We start from the raw sequence: 19472 nt of genomic DNA, 5'->3' as shown, positions 1-19472 counted from the left end.
GGTAATTTATATTTAAGAACCTTCCCTAAATACAAAGTTTAACAAGGATTAAATAGAATATTTTCCTTTCTGATATATTTCTGCTGCTCTGAGCATGGGTTCAGATATAAACATATTTTAAAAAAATCTTTCAGGAGTGGTTTTTCCTGGATTAAATTATTTTATTTTAATTTAGGTACATGAGTAAACACGGGACAATTATAAGACATGGAGTTTATAAATTTCTATGCCTACTTAGCAAAATTATACACTTTAATGTTCAATTACAATTTTATAGACTGTTTTCTGTAATTTGGTCAACAGTTGCTTTCAACTTGTATTCCACCAAGTTAGTGCATTTTACTTTACTGTTGATGAGAAGATTTTGCTTTATATTTATCTAGAAGGCAATTTCCTTTAATTTTTTTATTTGCTTTATTCTTAGAGATTCATGAGCTTATTCTTTCTCTCTCTCACTTTGGCTATAGTGGGTATTGAACCCAGGACCTTGCACATCCTTTGTGCTTTCTTAAATTCCTCAGAATGTTTCGGGAGGCCAGCTAGCTATCTTTCACACACACACACACACACACACACACACACACACACACAATCATGGTCTCTTCATTACCTTCATTTAGTTTATTTATATGCTTGTTTGATAGCTGTTTCACATTATGTGTTCTCCTCCAAGAATGGAGGATATCAAAATAGAAGGTGAATCCTTGATGAGAGATGTAATGACCCCTATTGTTCTATGATTGCACTTTTGCAGTCCTCCCAGGACAGACCCATTAAATCCAGGAGTTTTAGAATCCTAATGTCTATTGAAAAGCCAATTTCTTAGAACTGTTAAGTAGTATGATTTAAACTGAGATGCAGCTGCTGAATTTTTGGAGAAAGGGAGGTGGGACTAACAGTTAATCTCTTAAGAAAGGGTGGATTCTTTTCTGTTACGGCAAAACAAACACATGGATTAAATTATTTTATAAAATATTTCTTTCTAGAAGCCATTTTCAGATGGGAGTTAGTTCTATTTTTAAAGGAAATTTTTGCCTGACCAAATTCCTCTGGGTTTATATTCATATTTAATCAGTTTTTCTTTTTTTCTCCATTCAGGCAGGCCTTCAACAGAAAAGAAGAATAAATGGGCCATTTGGGTTAAAGGTATTCAAAAGAAAATGTACTGGCCTAGGAGTTAGGACCTCTGAAGGTTCCATTCCCCAGGCTGCCATTTGTTATATGACTTCAAATACCCGCTGTGGCCTTTGGTTTCTTCACATGGGAAATAAAAACAGCAAGAATTTATTAAATGCCAATTATAGATTGTTGCTTTTTTTTTTTTGCCTTTTAAGCTGAGGATTAAAATGTAGAAGGGAAGGTGTTGTGAAAAATGTAATCTATACTAGAGGTACTGACTTTAGAGGAAAACTACTCTTTAAGAGAGCCTTGGTTATCCTACCATCTCCAAAATTATATATTCTTGATGGTTCCATTTTTCTTGTCACTTCTTGCTTTGATCAGCAACCTGAAATTCTGCCAGATGGAAGTGAATTCATAATAGTATGTGCCCATTTTGAAATAGTATGTATCACCTTTAGAAAGGTTAAGAGTACAGGGAGTTACTTCAGATTGCTTTTCTACTATGTTTCCTAAAAGAGATTAATTACCATAGAGGATGAATGTCCTGGTTGAAGGGGAAGGGAGGCTGACAAGCATGATGACATTTGGGCTGTGATAGAAAGGAAGGGAATGGATTGTCATAGCAGGAAGAACTCAGCTGAGTGTGCAGAAACCAGTGTAGTATAAAGTTTAAGTACATGGACTTCAGAATCCTGTATACCCAGGTTCTTTCTTGGCTTTGCCACATGACCATAGACAAATTATTTAATGTCTTTGAGTTTATTAGTTCAGTGTCTCAAACTAAGTACCCAATAAAATGGTAGCTACCATTATTAAGATTGGAGCATCTGAACATCTGGGAAAAAAGGACTTTATGAAGTGGGAGAAAAAAGTGCACAAAGATAGGAGAGGGCCAATAATAAATTTCTCATTTTTCAAATTTCCTTTTGTTCTTGTGTTTATAGTTCTTCAGACAAGAAATGAAAGTGAGATGGAGGAAAAGGAAATTTTTCTTATTGATTTTTTTTTTCTATTGTCCTCATGCATCTCATGACCTCATGTTCCAAGAACTTAAAACTTAGTTGAGTTCTAGTAGGTATTTGGGGTTGAAAAAGTATTTGTTGTTATTTTTCATTTTCTTATGTTTTGTAGGGTAACCTGGGAATCTAACATTGTACATAAGAACATGCATTTCAGATTGGAAACCGACTTAGAAATGAACTCCAAAATTATCCCGGTTTTTATACCTTAAAAATATTGAAACTTATCATATCAAAGTATTTTTTTTATCTGTTTGAGAAGATTTGAGGTGTTCCCTGGTGGAAAACTTGGCAGATTGGATTTGAAATTAGGTTTTTCAAGCTTGGCTACTAACTTGTATATTTAGACAAAAAATGAACAACAACCCCTACCCTGCCCCCCACCAAATCTCTTTTAGTTACTAACTCCCAGGTGAAAATCATTGTGATGTAATTATTTCATAGAACAATTTAATCTGGGTCTTCCAACTTGTCTATACTTAAGCTACCTAATTCATTCATTCATTCATCATACACATATTCATGACTACTCCTGTAAAAGATTAGGTGATCCCTAAACCAACCCCAAATAGAAATAGTTTTGATTATTTTCATTTCCTTCACTATTATTTATGAAAATAAAATCTGAAAAGATGTTAAAAAAAGAAAACAGTTCTGGTTTTTTTTTTTAATTATTAAAGGTCTTAGACTATTATCAGTTAAGAATTTTTTGTAGGCAAGTGATTGAAAGGCCAAGCCTTATTGCCAAATCAACAATTAGAATTGGTAAGCTCATGTAACTGAGAAGTTCAAATGTATGGTATGGCTTCAGATAAAACTTGATAGAGTGGCTTAAAATATGTCAACAAGAGTACAGTTTTTCTGACTTTCTGTTCTGCCTTTTTCATTGTGGGCAGATTTGTCAAGCTATATATAATGGAGACTTGGCCCTTCCTGTCTTTCCTCTTAAGTTGCACATATCACTTTCATATCACATAGCTTAGAGTGAGGAGAGGTCTCCTCCAGAAGCTCTTGTATGGAGCCCTGAGGTTCACACTTTGTTTAAACTTTATCACATGCTCATTCCTAAACCTATTTTATGAGAATGTAGATATGCTGGTGAGCTTAAGCCACTATAGGATCTGTAGATAAGGTCAATCTTACTCAAACAGGTAGCTGAGAATGGAGAAGGCATGGCCCAAAGGAAAATGGGGTATTGTTAGTTTGAAAAGGAAGGAATGGGTGTTGGAGCTTAGTTCATTTTCAGAGGATTTGGCATCTGAAACTTGGGCATGTTTTATAAATTTTTGAAGTTGAAGCTACTCTTTTTCTATTCTTTCTTTCATTTTTTAAAAAGTTACAGTTTCTGTTAAAATTGCCAAAACATATTTTAAAGATTTTCTATTTGTAGACCCTCTTAATCTAGTCCAGTGTTTTTTTTTTTGTTTGTTTGTTTTTTTGTCCCCCTGTCAACAGGTAGTGATATGTGTCAGGACACATCAGTACTACATCTCAGCATGCACCTATGCAATGGTAATAAAATATAGAGAGTGCACATTCAGCTATCTGGAATTCTGTGAAGTCAAGCCAGATGCTTAATGCACTAGTTAGAAACTGTACCACTTCTTTCTGAACAATTCCAAAGGGTATTGGAGAAATAATTAGATTTTAGCAGGTCACAGATGCCTTAGAATACTAAAAGGTTTTAAAAATGCTATATTAAACTATTCTTTTGTTCTGGTATTTGCCTTTTATTAGTCAACACTTAAAATGTACCTAAAACAATCACATATCCCTTTTAACTTTATTTCCAAAACATACTGCACTGGAGTGGGATCTGTCATTATAGAACTTGAAACAGAAATCAAAGCAAAATCAGATTGGTTATTTCCCTGTGTGCCTGCCCATACTCTGTTATGCCCTTTCTTTTCCCTTGTGCCCAAGTTAGACTATTGCACATCAGGGATTGGGAGAAAGGTGATTTTAAAATAATAATAAAATAAAACCTGGGGGAAAAAAAGCACCCCTTGGTCTCCTAGAAGAGAAAAGAGGAATTGTAATTCGGAAGAGGTTAGTACACAGTTCTAGGTAAGGCGGGGGGCGGGGGCAGCTGGCTAGTGAAAAACTGGAAGCCTGATGATCTCTACTTTCTTCACTCATTGGACATCCATTATGTGGCCATGCATATGGAACAATGTACAAATCCAATTGATCTAGGCTATGATCTTGCCTGGTTTTCATTCCCTGATTCCCTCTCATTCTTTCTTTTTCGTTTTAAAATGCCAAAAACAACAACAACAACAATAACAAATCACACACACAAAATACTTTGAAATGGTAAAATGGATCTTCATAAAGTAGAGACTTGGGGCAAGAAGAATGAGTCAATCATCTCTGTATCATTTTCCATTTAGCCCTAGGAAAAGAGCTTCAGCTCTCCGGGTCTCAATTCTCTTATTATGGAGACAGGGATATGGAACTCAACTAGTTTTGCTATTAGGGACTTCAAATAAAGTGGTAGGAGGTCACTACCAAATCTTAGAAAGCACATACCAAGATAGAGCTAAAACTGTGGATAGATGCTTTTCATCTTCATAGTGATGAGTGGAGCCAGATTCAGTTCAAAAGAAACAATCCACTAATGTTAAACTGAGCTGTGTGCTTTGACAATTTATCTTGGGGAAGGAAACAATTTGAGAAATGCTTCTGCTTATTGTTGTGGATGTTGAGATAACAGTCACTAAGCCTGGTTCTGAGATTTAATTACAAATCAAAGGAAAAAGCCCTTATCTTTGGCAATGATTAGTATAAAACTTAGCTTTGCTGGAATGGTTAACAGTTAACAAGAGCAGATCAATGTATGTCTGATTGTTGAGATGTGTATTTACTATATATCATAAAAGTGGGTTTCTCAGAGGCCATATGTGATCCTTTCTTTACAGCCAGCTACTATAACTAATCAGGAACAAAGAGGTCATCACAAACCATCTTTGTGCCACCATTTATGGAGTAAGGATGCTAATTTTAAGAACACAAATATATTTTATGAGAAGAAAATTTGCTGAAATTTTCAGATTTTTTTTTTCTCTTGAAAACTAGCTCTCTCTATAGTTCTCTTGTATTTGAGATTACCTTTTTTTGAGAGATTGAGATTTCCCTGCAGTCAGGATTACTTAGGTTACATTAGGTGTTTAATGTTGAAAGAGATATGCTTAAAGTAGAATCAGAGACTGTTTTCTATTATATTTATTTATAAATGACTATGAAAACTGTCTCTCACTGGCACTGTCTAGGTGAAGCAGATTTACTACAACAGTGGGTTTTTCCAACCCTCAGGAACTGGTATGAATTAATTATTTGCAAGATTTTAAAAAGATAAGGTATTCAGTTGATTAGATTTGAAATAAGTTAGTGTTTTACAATGACAACTGTTCCAAGTAAAAATAAGCTTAAAATTAAGTCATATTTACTTACTGGGGATTTTTCTGTAAAATATAAATGTGCTGAAGTTTTCTGAGCATAATTTATGCCAAATATCGATTAGACTTGCTTAGTTCATTTTCTACTTTATTAACCTTGAATTTGCCAAATTTAAAAACATGACATAATTTTTTCTTTAGCTTTTATTTCTTTTGTTTGATATTTAAAATGTTTTAGTGGCTACAAAATCACAAATACTTTATTAGGTTTCATATCTGTTTAAAAATTAGATCCAGTCTTAAGAAGTTTCACCACATAAAAATAAAAAAGTAATAATAAAGGTATTGTGTCGATCTACAACCAAAAATTTTAAAAAATATTTTAATACCTTCATTTTATTTATTTATTTTTATATGGTGCTGAAGATTGAACCCAGTGCCTCACATGTGCCAGGCAAGCAAGTGCTCTACCACTGAGCCACAACCCCAGCCCCTCCCCAATTTTTTAAAAAAGTTGTTTAAAAAAGATTAGATTTGAAAATTAATAATTTTTTAAAAGTTTAAGCAATTTTAAAGTTATTAATTTTCATTTGGGTAAAATCTAGGGACTCTGACAATTTTTTAATTTTTATGTTTACATAGAAGCAATACTCAACTATTTTAGTTACTTCTAATGCAGTTTTTCTTTGTTTTATTCAGTGGCCCAGGAAATAGACTTTTTCTTTCAAAGTGGCCACTTGTAAATCTGTCTTCTTCCCCAAGGCAAGTCAGAAATACGCTGATCAGATCATATCTTATTGACAAAGAACAAAGCTTGTTGGCTCACCAAAGAGTAGGAAAGGACATATAAAATATGAATGTCATAGGTTTGATGCCAAAAATCCTAAGGTGACAGGGTTTTTAAAGTACGTTTTTTTTTTTTTTGAGAGTAGAACTTAGATATTTTTAAATATTTGCTTGTTTTGTTTTATTTAGAGTTTTAAGTTCAGTACAATGTTACTTAATAACTTTGCCCATATTTTATATATTGCAAGTAAAATTGTTACTGTTCTTATTATTTTTATCATTCTAGATATTATTTGTTCCTTATAAGCAAATCTTACTATCTTATATTTGAGAGAAGTTAAAGAAAATGATGATGTGTCTTATTTGCTTCCAATATAGTTTTCTAACAGAAAGTAGAAATAAACTTCTTATAGAAAACAAAGTAGCTCTCTGTTAGAAAGGAGAAATATATTACTATAAATATGAAGTACTTATAAGGAAATTTTAAATTGTGTTTCTCTTCTCTATGATAATAGAGAACATATGATTTTAGGAAGTTAATAGAGTAATTACCTGGTGAAAATCAGACTTGTATTTTCTTGATATTTGAATTTTAAAGTAATCTAGTTTTATCACAAGACATAATAATCTCAAATATATTTGGGAAATAAAATGTTGGTCAATCAGGATCCAGGGTAGTAGCAAAAATATAATCAGAGGATATGTGTCTAATGGACGATCTCTATAAGGCAAGGACACAATCTCCATAAGACAAGGACTCCTGTCTTAGGAGGGTTAAAGCTAAAAGTTACTAAAAGAGCCAGAATAAAGCCATGGCTATTAAAGGCGGTTGTATGCATGAGGCCACACGTCAAAGCCAAATCACCTGCACATCCATTAGTAACATGGAACAGCTTTCAGAGGCTTCTGGTTTGTGTCCAAATTAAAATCTAGTCTAACATTGCAGAGTAAGTAGAGACTTAAGGATCTCCCAAAATGTGAAAAAAGAACAAGTGCATAGGTTTTAGAACATGGAATGAAAATGCTATGATATTGAAGGTTCATAGTAATATGTATCAGAAAGTACATGAAAGAAAACATTAAGAAGGAAGTTATACTGATTTCAGATGTGTTATTTATCAAATAATGTATATGTATATATTAGAATATTTGTATTTATTAGATACAAATATGTATGTATTAATATGTATATATTAGAATTCTGGTATATATATAGTCCATATATGTACATAGTATATATAGAGAGAGAGATATAGATATACATATAGTTTATTTGCAAATATATTTCTGTTTTCACTTGGCTTCTTCTGAACCTCATCCCTTCCTTTGACTTGTGCTTTTTAACAATACCCTTTATTAGTAGACTAACAAACAAATGACTTTCTTTACTCATCGGTTAAGAAAAACCAACTGTCTTATTAGTCTCAATGATTGATTTTAGTGGAGTGTAGTCTAATTGTATTTTTCCTTCAATATCCCTAATATGAGATGCTCACAAATTCATTAAAATAAATAACTATTGTTTTAAAAGAGGAAACACAATGACTTGGAAGGCTAATTATGTAAGAGCCATATATGCATTTTGTGCTATAAGAAATGAATTCACTACTTCTATTTATTTTCATTAGATTTGTTGCAGTCAACTCGGCATTCACTCTTTGGTTAACCATAGTCATTAAATGATGGTATTGCCTAAAATTTCATATGTGTAATAGAAAGTTAGAGAATTACAACCGAATTACAACCATAATTAGAAGGAAATAAAAAGAATCTGAATTCTCTCCATCCAGTGTCAAACACTGCTTGGTTTAAAGTCTTTCAGATTTTATAACTTATTCATATATACCAAATACTTCCTTACAATTTAGGAAAATAGTGTGCTTGATTTTTAAAAATTTTTACTGAAGAAAATTGTGAAATTGTGTTCATGTTATCAAGTATACTTGCATGTCATCAGTTGATAAAATGTTTCCAGCTAATTCTTTGTGCTCAATGAAGTAGATTTATTAACATTACTTGTTAGAGGTAAAATTAATGGTTCATAAGAGCTGACACTCTTTTAATGAATTTATGATAATTATGAGATTGCCCTCAAGAGAGGTACCCTCCCAAACCCGCACCCTCAGCAGGACTGGGTGGCATTAATCTTTAATAAGAGATTAGATTGAATCTTAATATTGACTTAATTTGTGCATATAGAAGGAAAACATTTTCTCTTTTTGTGTGTGTGTGTGAAGGAGACATTCTTTTCCTTTCTTTCCTCATCACCTCTTTTTTGGGTAATTTATTTTCTGTGTCACCCCCTTTGTGGACATTTTAAACAAGGAAGTATAGAGAATAAATAACAACAATAAATTAACAAAGGTTAACATTTAATTGTTTTTCCTTTAGATTCTTAATTAAAAACAGTATATAATAATATAAAAAGTTGAAATATCCTGAGTTCCTTTTCTTATTCGCTTACCTCTTTTCTTCCCCAGAGGCATCAACTGTCATGAATTTGGCTATATATTTCCAGTCTATGTTTTCATGTTCATTTAATTAAAATTAGGGTCAGCAATGACCCTTTAAAAACTCAAAATGAGATATTTAAACAACATAGAAATTGTTGTCTCATTTGTAAAAAAATCTAAATAAGTAGTGCAGGGTGGTTATTACTCCCCTACAGTGATATATGCTTCTAGCTAGCCCATTGCTTTATAATGGGTGGTCTTGATCTCATAATTCAAAATATTGATATCCTTATTCCAGAAAGAATAAAGAAAGGAATTATTAATATTAGTATTAGTACTTACTAATAATTAATTAATAACAATCACTTTGATGATAATTAAATTATTCTTCAATTCACTGAAGAACTGCATTCAGCTGCCCTATACAAAGAAGACTGAAAGGAACATTCTTTCATTCATCTTCTGTTCTCCATGTGTGAGGCTTTCTCTGGTTTATACACATAGAAGTAGATTTTCTGGGTTTTGAGATATGAATATTTTTTTACCTCTATTGCTAAACTCTTATTTTTTCTCTGTCAGGGTACTTTCAGCTGCAAGTAATGGACAGTAGAATTCATAGTATCTTAAATAAAGAATATATTAGCACATATAAGAAGTCCAGGGGTTTGGCTGCCTTATACTTGTATAATTTATTGACTCAATGGCATGCTTTCTTCATGGAAAAGCCATTCCTCACCATGAATCACAGGGAGACTGAAGAACAGTAGCCTGGGGCATGGTGTCTGTCTTTTTTGAAGAGCAGGAAAACTTTTCCTAGATATTTCTCCCATTTGATTTTCCTACATATTTTATTGGCTAAAATTAAAGCATACATGTTCATGCCTAAATTGTTTGCTTACAAAGTTTGACAAATCCATGATGACTGGGGAACACAGCTAGTTTTCCTTGAAGAATGTGATCACCAGGAGGAAGGAGATAGCTGAACCACATATGCCTTTAGAAAGGAAGAAGGGGAAGGTGGATGGCAATAGGCAATCAGCAGTGTCTGCCACATCTCCAAAGTGCTTGCCACATTCCCATCAGTAGTGTTTGAGTCCTTAATTGTCAGGATTTTTGTTTGTTTTTGCTACACTAATGAGATTGTAATGATATGCTTTTGTTTTCCTTACTCTTTTTCTGCTCCTACTGGGTTGCACACCTTTTCAGATGTTTATAGGTTCTTTGCATTTTCTTGTCATTGAAATGCCTTATTTATGTTCTTTGCCTTGTATTCTGCTGAGTTATTTGTGTTTTTCTTATTAATTTGTAAAAGGTCTTTATATATTCTGTATAATAATTACTGGCCTGTATATTTGTGCTGGCCTTGTCTTCTTCCAGTGAATGCTTTGTGTTTTTATTTTTGTTTTAATAAAGAATGTTTCCATAACGTAAAGTTTTGTGTTTCTTGTGTCTTTCTTATTCATAGAAATATTTTTGATGCCAAAGTCAATACACATACCATCCTACAGTATTCTTTTGCTTACTGAATTTTAGGTGGATATCAACCTTTGTATGCCATATCCTAGCAGTTTTTAAAGCAATGTAAGGACTCTCTCATGGGCCTGTAAGATCAAAAGTATTTGTTATTTGTCTGTTCACTCTTACTCTTTCAATATGTAGAGGTTTTCAGAGTGTAAATGACATGTGTTATAACCACATGCTAAATGACAAAGCAAGAATGGGAACTAGTTGTCTAGTGCTAGGTCGGTCACAACATTGCAAGTATTTGTAAACACATAAAACAGTGCTACTCTTCTGACTAAATTTTGTTTTGAAAAATATAGTTTTTCTTGCACAAAATGTTATTAACATAAACATATATTGGGTTTTTCATTGTCTTTAAATGAATACACAAATATTTTTTAAATTTTTCAGTTTTAATTTCTAACATAGTAAAGATAGAGGAATATAACTCTATTTTTGGAGGCCTCAACAATTTTTAAGAGTATAAAGAGGTCCTGAGACCAAAATAATTCAGAATTGCTGCTGCATAGGAATAGTAATATTTAATTTACAAATTCATTTTCTTTAGCTGGGTGCTCAAAAATAAGAACATTTATTTCATTATTTTTGAGAAAATATGTTCCCATATATATTTATGTATTAGTGAAGTAGAATAAAAACAATGAACTCAAATTATATACTTTTCATTATCCATCTATCTTAGTCATCCATTGATCCAATGGGTATTGTAGAATAATGGAACTAACTTAAATTTTGATGTCAAATAAGATTAGATTTAGATTCCATTATGAAAACTCTGTAGCTAAAGCTAGTAACTCAATCTTTCTCTACCTCAGCTTCCATCAATGTTGGTTCATAATATTTTAGAAATTTAATCTTTAGCATTTTTATGTAGATTAAATGTGTAGGAGGAGCCTAAATGGATGTCAAGAATGTAGTAGTTGCTCAATGGAAATTATCTGCTAGTACATTAATATGTTGTTTTATAATGTTTATTATGTTCTTATATATAAGATCACTTGAATCTTCTAATAGGTAATCAAAAGGAAAAATAAAAGTTACCACTTATACACTATCAAATTACAAAATGATATTTTAAATGATATCTAATGTAGGAAAGAGTGAGGTGTGACTCTGTAATTGGGGCTATAAAATGGTCCTTTTCTGAAAATCTAATCAAGAACCTCAGCAATCCATATTTTTTGACTCAGTAATTTCTGCTCTAGGAAACTATCCTGAAGCAATTGTAAGAAAGATATTCATTGCCGATAATATATGATAAAAGAAACTAGAAGTGACCAGATATCCTTCAATAAAATATACATTATGTCTTTGGAGGTTATCTTTTTCCTATCACTTATGTATTCAGAGGTTTCATTGAGTGACATGGGAATATGCTGATTATATAATTGTGAGAAAATAAGGATATAAAAGTATGATTTATGATTTCAGTTATATTAAAAAAATTATAATAGGAAAATTATAGGAAACACATCAAATTTTAAGAGTGGTTTTCTCTGAAAACTGTTACAGTTCTTTTTTATTTATACTTAGGTTTCCATTTTTTTTTTCAATAAATTTTTTTTCAGTATTAAAGTTGTGATTTAAAAACATCTTTGGTAAAGACTGGCTGTTTTTCATTCCATTCTTGAGATTACTAGGGATAGAAAGGGCTGTTTTATGAAAATAAAGACTCTGCCCAGTGTTGGAGGAAGTAATGTATTTAGTTTGTATGTCTTTCTCACTAAGAAGAGAGGAACGTGGCTGAGCAGGGCCTGGAGCAGCAGATACTGACTGGCTAGACTTTTAAGACCTATTGATCCCTGATTTAGTGGAATGTGCTCTTGACTCCCTGATCTGAAGGGCGTTGGCTTTGTAGCCAGATCTCTTGACTCATAGCCCAGTTCAGCTACTTGCTCGCTGAGTTAATTTGTGGATGAATTACTTAAATCTAGGTGTGTCCTTGAGTGTCTCCATATATAAACTGGAAATAATAATATTCTGTGCAAAGGGTTATTGTGAGGATAAACTAAAACATTACATTTAATACTATTGTCACATTATTGCCACATAATAACTTCTGACTGAACTTTTAATAATAGTAGCTCTCACTTTTAACAATTTAATCATCTTTCTATTGCTTCATAACAAAACACCCCAAAATTATTGTCCTACTATTACAACACTAACCTATTTTTTTTTTTCACACACAACTTTCAATAGTTATAGCTCATCTCTTCTCCAAAGGGTGTCAACTGGAATGCAGGAGGATCTTCTTTCAAGATTCCTTACTCACATGGCTGATCAACTTACCAGCCCCAAGAGTGAGACATGGTTGAAGGGCTGGCTTCTGCTGGGAGCTCAGCCAGGGCTGTATGCTGGGGGCTTCTGTTTTTCACTAAGCAGGCTTCTTCATGGACTGCTTTGGCTTTCTTAAGGCAAAGATGGCTGGCTTCCAGGAGTGAGCGTCTTGAGAGAAACAGGCAGGAATGCATCACATTTTAGTTACCTGTCCTCAGTAATAACTTAAGTGTTAGTTCCATCATAGTCCCAAATCCATGTAAGTATAAGAGAAGCAAACACAGACATCCACTCCTCCATGGGAGAGACATCTAAGTCAACATTGCAAGAAGAGAATGAAGGGTGGGAAATATTTTGGCAGTCAAGCCACAATTGAGAATTGCCGTCTGCCATAAAAGTTGTCTACTAACTTATAGATAGATAGCATAGTATTTTGACATTTTCGTCCATTAACAACAATGATCTCAACCGTTGTGTTACACTCATCCTAGTACGTTTTCCAAAATGCAGATTATAGTGATTCTTTGTTTCTTTATAATACTTTCTGTATTTTCTGCTTTTATTTTTCAACATTAAACACTTACTGATATAATAGCAAGTTTTATTTATTTTGGAACTGGGGGTCAAACCCGGGGTAGCTCTACCACTGAGATACATCACCAGTCTTTTTATTTATTTATTAATAAATAGTTGTTTAGTTGTTGATAGATCTTTGTTTTATTTATTTTTTTAATTTATTGATACTCAGTGCTGAGAATCGAACCCTGTGCCTCACACATGCCAGGCAATTGTGCTACGGCTGAGCCCCAGCCCCAGCCCCTATTTATTTATTTATTTAGACAGTCTTCCTAAGTTGCTGAGGGTCTTACTAAATTGGTGAGACTGGCCTTGTAATTGTGATCCTTCTGCCTAAGCCTCCAGAATCACTGGAATTATAGTCATATGCCACCACACCCAGCAATAACAAGTTTTAAATGAGAAGCATAATGAGATTTTTACAAATCTAGATGCTTCACATTCTCTGAGTATAAATTTCCTATATAGGATTTATTAAATCAAGGTAGAGAATCTTTTAAAATTTTTTGTCAGTTTGATATTAGAAGTGACAGTGACCTCTAGAAAAAAAGAAAAGAAAAAAAATTCTAGGTTAAATGTAGGGGTTTCTCAGGGCAAATTTCAGATGTAAACCATCTGTAAAACTGTGAAGTGTGGTTCCCACCATCTTTAGAACTACATTTGCAGACAACTGATGCGATGCTGCTGGCTTTTATTGCTAGTGAGCTTGGACAGAGAGCAAATTCTATTCATCTGTCAGGACAGGCAGGGACACAGTAAATAAGTGAGTACATTTGATATTGATAAGATTCATGCAAGTAACCTGGCAAATAAGACAGTGCTCTTGAGATTTTGGGAAATGGCCAAAGTGGTTGTTTTGGATTCCACCCCCTGGAAAAAACTTTGGAGCTGCCCCTGATCTCACACAAAGCCATCTCTTTTCATTAAGCATGTGTTATTCTGAGAGATGCCAGGCCTAGTTCTTTGAAACATTCAACTTATCTTTGTGGCTGTAATTTATTTCTTCCCTTTCTTTCCTTCAAATGGAAAAATTGTTCATGTTATAAAACAAAGAACATTTCAGGTTTGAGGTGAAAACAGGATGAAATATGGAAGTAAAGGATCAGTTTCAAAGAACAATGCTTTATAACAATTTAGTTTGCTTTTAAGTGGCAGCTGTTGTTATGTAGATGTAGGATGCAATAAAGTACCCAAGAGTAAATAGTGAACCGAATGTCACTTTGGTGACCTGAAGGAGTTGATGCAACTTCTCAAGTAGATTAATTTACTCCTGGGTACAGTATACAAAGTAGTAGATTTTGGTTTAATGTAGTTTTCATTTATTGAGTAGATATTATATTTCAGGTCCTATCCTAAACACTTTTAGTTATATTTACACACTAAATTCTCTTAATATCACGATGATGTAGTTAATATGATTACCTCCATTTTCCAGACAAGAACAAAGCAGTTAAGAAACTTGCCCAAGGTTACACAGCATTGTAGTTGGGCTTCATATTCTGATTAATTAAAAAAATACCCAGATCTAGAGACTATAAGTAGGCATTTTCAGGAGATTCTTTCAGGGTTCACATGTAAAAAGCAGGAATATTTATTATTAAAAAGATAAAAGTGAAATGTTGAAGAAGATGTGGAGAAAAAAGAACCCTTGTACTCCATTGGTGGGAATGTAAATTAGTACAGCTATTATAGGAAACAGTATGGAAGTTCCTGAAAACTAAACATAGAAACACCATATGATCCATAAATCCCACTACTAGGTAGATATCCAAAGGAAATGAAATCAGCCTGTTGAAGAGATATCTGTATTCCCATGTCCATTGCAGCATTATTCATCATAGCAAAGATAATGGAATCAACCTAAGGATCCATCAGTGGACAAATGGACAAGGAAAATGTGGTATGTATGCACAATAGAATTCTAGACAGCTTTTAAAAATAAAGAAATCCTATCATTTGTGATATGAATGAACCTGGGGGACATAATGGTGAATGAAACAAACCAGTCACAGAAAGACAGATACTACATGATCTTATTCACATGTGGAATTTTAAAAAAGTTACATTCAGAGAAAAATTAGTGGTTATTAGGATTTAGGCGTAGGGGCCAGGAGTTTGGGATATGTTGATGAAAAGATAGAAAATTTCAGAAATGAGCAATGAATTCAAGTCATCTACCATACAATTCAGTGACTGTAACTAATAATAGTGTATTTTATAAATAATCTCTAGGAGAGAAAATTTAAAGTGTTCTCATTACAAAATAGGTACATGAGGTAATGCATATGCTAATTAGCTCAATTTAGCCATCCCACAATATATACATATTTTAAAACATCATGTTATACATGATTAATATGTGTAATTTGTGTTTGTGAATCAAAAAATTAAAAAACAAGGGCAAGAGAAATCTCAGAAAGGGAGATTAGGCAGAAAATTATGAAGCTTTCCTCTCATTGCTGAATTTTCTTTACACCTGGGAGTTGCTTCGGCTGGGTTTGGAATTTGGGAGGTGACCTGAACTGCTATTTGTAAGAAGAATTTGGGTGAGTCACTTCACCTCCCTTGGGGGTATTAACAGTTGCCCTCAAGGGGTTGTTAGAGCAAATGAATTATCCTGGTTATCACACCCTGTAACAAGCTATAAAGTCCTCACTTACTATTTAGGTTTTGCTCCCATCAGGCATCTTTTCTTTTAGGAAGGCATTTGAGTAACATCTACTCACTTTCTTCAGCTGTCCCTCTATTTTTTCCTATGACATTAAATGATACAAAGCATGTCAAGAATCTCATGTTTAACATGGTGCCTAGCATACAGTCACATTCCATATTTCTAATTATTACTATTTAATTTCTAGCAGAAGTCCTGGATTTGGGGAAGCCATAGAAGAAAAATATCTCCTGGATAGGACAGAAGCTGCCAGACTAATATCTGAAAAATAGAGCTTCCCAGGAGTTTGTTCCTTGTTGTCAAGGACCGTAGATACTAAGGAGAGTTGGAAAGTCTAATTTTCAATTTCAGTTTTCTAATTTTAGTTTTACATGAGAGTAATCCCTTCATGTTTATTTCCATGCCCCTGTGCCAAGTCTGGGTGATTCTTGGTGGTTCTCTGAGCATTCACATCTGGGTTTCCCAGTGAGGAGAAGTATTGGCCATTTCTCGATTGTCGTATAAAGCTTTTGGAATACTTTTGTTTCTATTTCTTAATCTTACTCTTACTGGAGCAATTTATATTTGTCTAGGTTTATAGTGTTCCACTGTTGTAAGGAAACTAAGATACCTTTTCTTATACCCCTGTGGTTTTCTCACTAGATGATGGTTTTACTCATCTCTTCCTAGGTCTCAGATCCTGACTTGAAGCTTGGGAATAGGCACATAATAATAAATGACCCCTGTGTTTTTTCAGCAGTCAATTTTAGTGAATTAAAATTTCACTCATAACTGATTGATATTTAAAAGATAAAAGTTCAAACCTTAAAAAAGGAACTGCTGGCACTTCCCTCATTCTTTCTGAACAGCAGATATGCATTTCAGTCTTTGTAAAGCATGGCACTACAGTAGGTAGAAAGGCTGCCTGGGGTAATTTAATTGCCTGGTACAGTTCTCAGGTCATTGTTATTAGAATGGTCAGGGGACTTGGCAGCTGTCTAGAAACCATGAGGGCTTGTGAGCAGGATGTCAAAAAAATGATCCAATAGGTAATCCAGTGGAAAAAAAAAAGGAACAGAGAAGGGACAGAGAACACAGTAGATAGGACTTTTTGCTTTTTACTACGCATCTTTCTGACATTTAGGCTTCTTCTGTTTTGTCCAGAGCTCACCTTAACCTTTTATTTTTTGTGTGTGCGTGCCTAGCACAAGTTTATTTTCTAGATCCCGTTTATTGACATCTCTGGTTTATCTGCACATTTCACATCCTTTTCTGGCTGTTTAATAAAGGTCATGTTTATAGCTTCAGTGTTGATGGTTTGCCCAGTAGGCCAATTGTCAGCTTCTGTAATGTCCAATAGAATCCCTGCTCATAGGACAAAAATCCTACAATTCCTACAACTAGATCTGGTAAAACTGAGATTTCATCAGTTCAAGTAATGACTTTTGGTATGCAGAAATATGTAATACGATAACAATGATAATTAACTATATGCTAATCTCTGTTCCCAGAACTGTCTTAATCTTTACATCAGCCATGTGAGGTAGGTGCACAGAAGTCAAGAAGCTGGTCCAAAGTCACCTGATGATTGCTGGAGCCAGTATGCTGTACTACTACTTCCCCATATGTAATGGGGTGGGCTGTATGCTAGCTAGCTAGATTTTGTGGTGAGCACAGCAAATATATTTCTACCCTTGTGCGTCTTGTTCAAGAGTTCCCTCAAAGTAACCTCAACTGTTCATATCTTAATGGAGATAACTTTTAATTTTTTTTTCTTCTTAGATATACATGATAGTAGAACGTATCTTGACATATTATACATACATGGAGTATAACTTAATTCTAATTAAGATCTTATTCTTGCTGTTGTACATGATGTTGAATTTCACTGGTTGTGTATTTATATAGGAACATAGGAAAGTTATGTCTGATTTATTCTACCTTCTTTCCTATTCCCATCCCTCTTTCCCTTCCCCCTGTCTTATTGGGCATTAGTATCTGCATATCAGAGAGAACATTTGGCCCTTGTTTTCTTGGGATTGGCTTATTTCACTTAGCATACAGTCTCCATTTCCATCCATTCACCTGCAAATGCCATAATATCATTCTTCTTTATGCCTGAGTGATATTCCATTGTATATAGATTTCACATTTTCTTTATCCATTCATCTGTTGAAGGGTACTAGGTTGGTTCCATAGTTTAACTATTGCCAACTGAGCTGCTATATATAATGATGTAAGCACATCACTATAGTATGCTGATTTTAAGTCCTTTGTGTATATACCTAGAAGTGGGATAAATGTGTCAAATAGTAGTTCCATTCCAAGTTTTCTGAGAAATCTCCATAGTGCTTTCCAGAGTATTTTTTTTTCATATATTTGTAAATCATTCATATTTCTTACAAATACATTTCTTACAAAATACATTCCATGTGTTTTGCTTTTTGCACTTTAGCAATCTCATTGAGGAAATTGATTCCTAAGCCTACATGATGGAGAGTTGGGCCTACTTTTTCTTCTAGTAGGCACAGGGTCTCTGGTCTAAATGCCTAGGTCCTTGATCTACTTCGAATTGTTTTGTGCAGGGTGAGAGATAGAGGTTAAGTTTTAGTCTGCTACATATGGATTTCCAGTTTTCCCAGCATCATTTGTCGAAGAGGCTATCTTTTCTCTAAATGTTTATGGCACCATTGTGGAGACAATTTTTAAATGAAGTATTTCTCTGGAAATTTCACAGTCCTAAGTTAACACTGTATACTCTGGTTTAATTATTCTACAGGTACATTTTTAAAAATTTTTAAATTTGTTTAAATTAATTATACATGATAGTATAATACATTTATGCACTTTGATATATCATACATAGATGGGATAGAATTTCTCATTTTTCTGAGTATACATGTTGCAGAATCATATTGGTCATGCAGTCACATATATACATACAGTAATAATATCTGTTTCATTCTACTGTCTTTCCAATCCCCATATCTCCTTCCCTCCCATCACTTCCCTCTACCTAATCTAAGGTAATGCTATTCTTCACTAGTGCCCTCCACCCCAACCCCTGCCTTATTGTGAATTAGTATCCACATGTTAGAGAAAACATTCAGCTTTTTTTTTTTTTTTTTGGCTTATTTCGCTTAGCATGATATTCTCCAATTCCAACCAAATGTGCATCTTTGGGAACTTTTGTTCTCTTGTGATAGAGGGAAAAATGACAACAAAATGTACCTTTGCAAGAGGAAGAGAATTTATAATAGATTGTATCTTCTTAAAGCAATGAATGGATATCTGTGAATGAGAAAGAGATTATAATGAATTATCTTTTATTTTTTAAATTTTTGAAGAAGTCCAGCCTATCTACTTTTTGTTGTTTTTGCTTACTTGGTATCATATGTCAAAATTAGTTGCCAAATCCAAGGTCATGAAGATTCCTGTTTTTCTTCTAGGAATTTTGTGGTTTTAGCACTTATATCTAAGTTACTTATCCTTTTGGGGTTAAAATTTAAATATGGAATGAGGTAGGGTCTAACTTCATTCTTTTGCACGTGGATATCCATTTTTCACAGTTCCATTTGTTGAAGAGATTTTTTTTTCTCCCATTGAATGGTCTTTGAGCCATTGTTAAAAGACAAATGGCCAGAAATGTTTAGGTTTAATTATA

General features: G+C 33.6%; 1 protein-coding gene across 1 annotated transcript in view; it reads left to right on the top strand.

The window, feature by feature from the left end:
- Window positions 1-19472, top strand: part of Macrod2 (mono-ADP ribosylhydrolase 2) — a 1937146-nt gene that overhangs the window by 325349 nt on the left and 1592325 nt on the right. The gene's annotated exons all lie outside the window — the stretch shown is intronic.

Source organism: Urocitellus parryii, chromosome 6 (assembly GCF_045843805.1).
Source record: "Urocitellus parryii isolate mUroPar1 chromosome 6, mUroPar1.hap1, whole genome shotgun sequence".
Lineage (NCBI taxonomy): Eukaryota > Metazoa > Chordata > Mammalia > Rodentia > Sciuridae > Urocitellus > Urocitellus parryii.
Note: the sequence above shows the minus strand (reverse complement) of the source record. Positions and strands in the feature narration are given on the sequence as shown.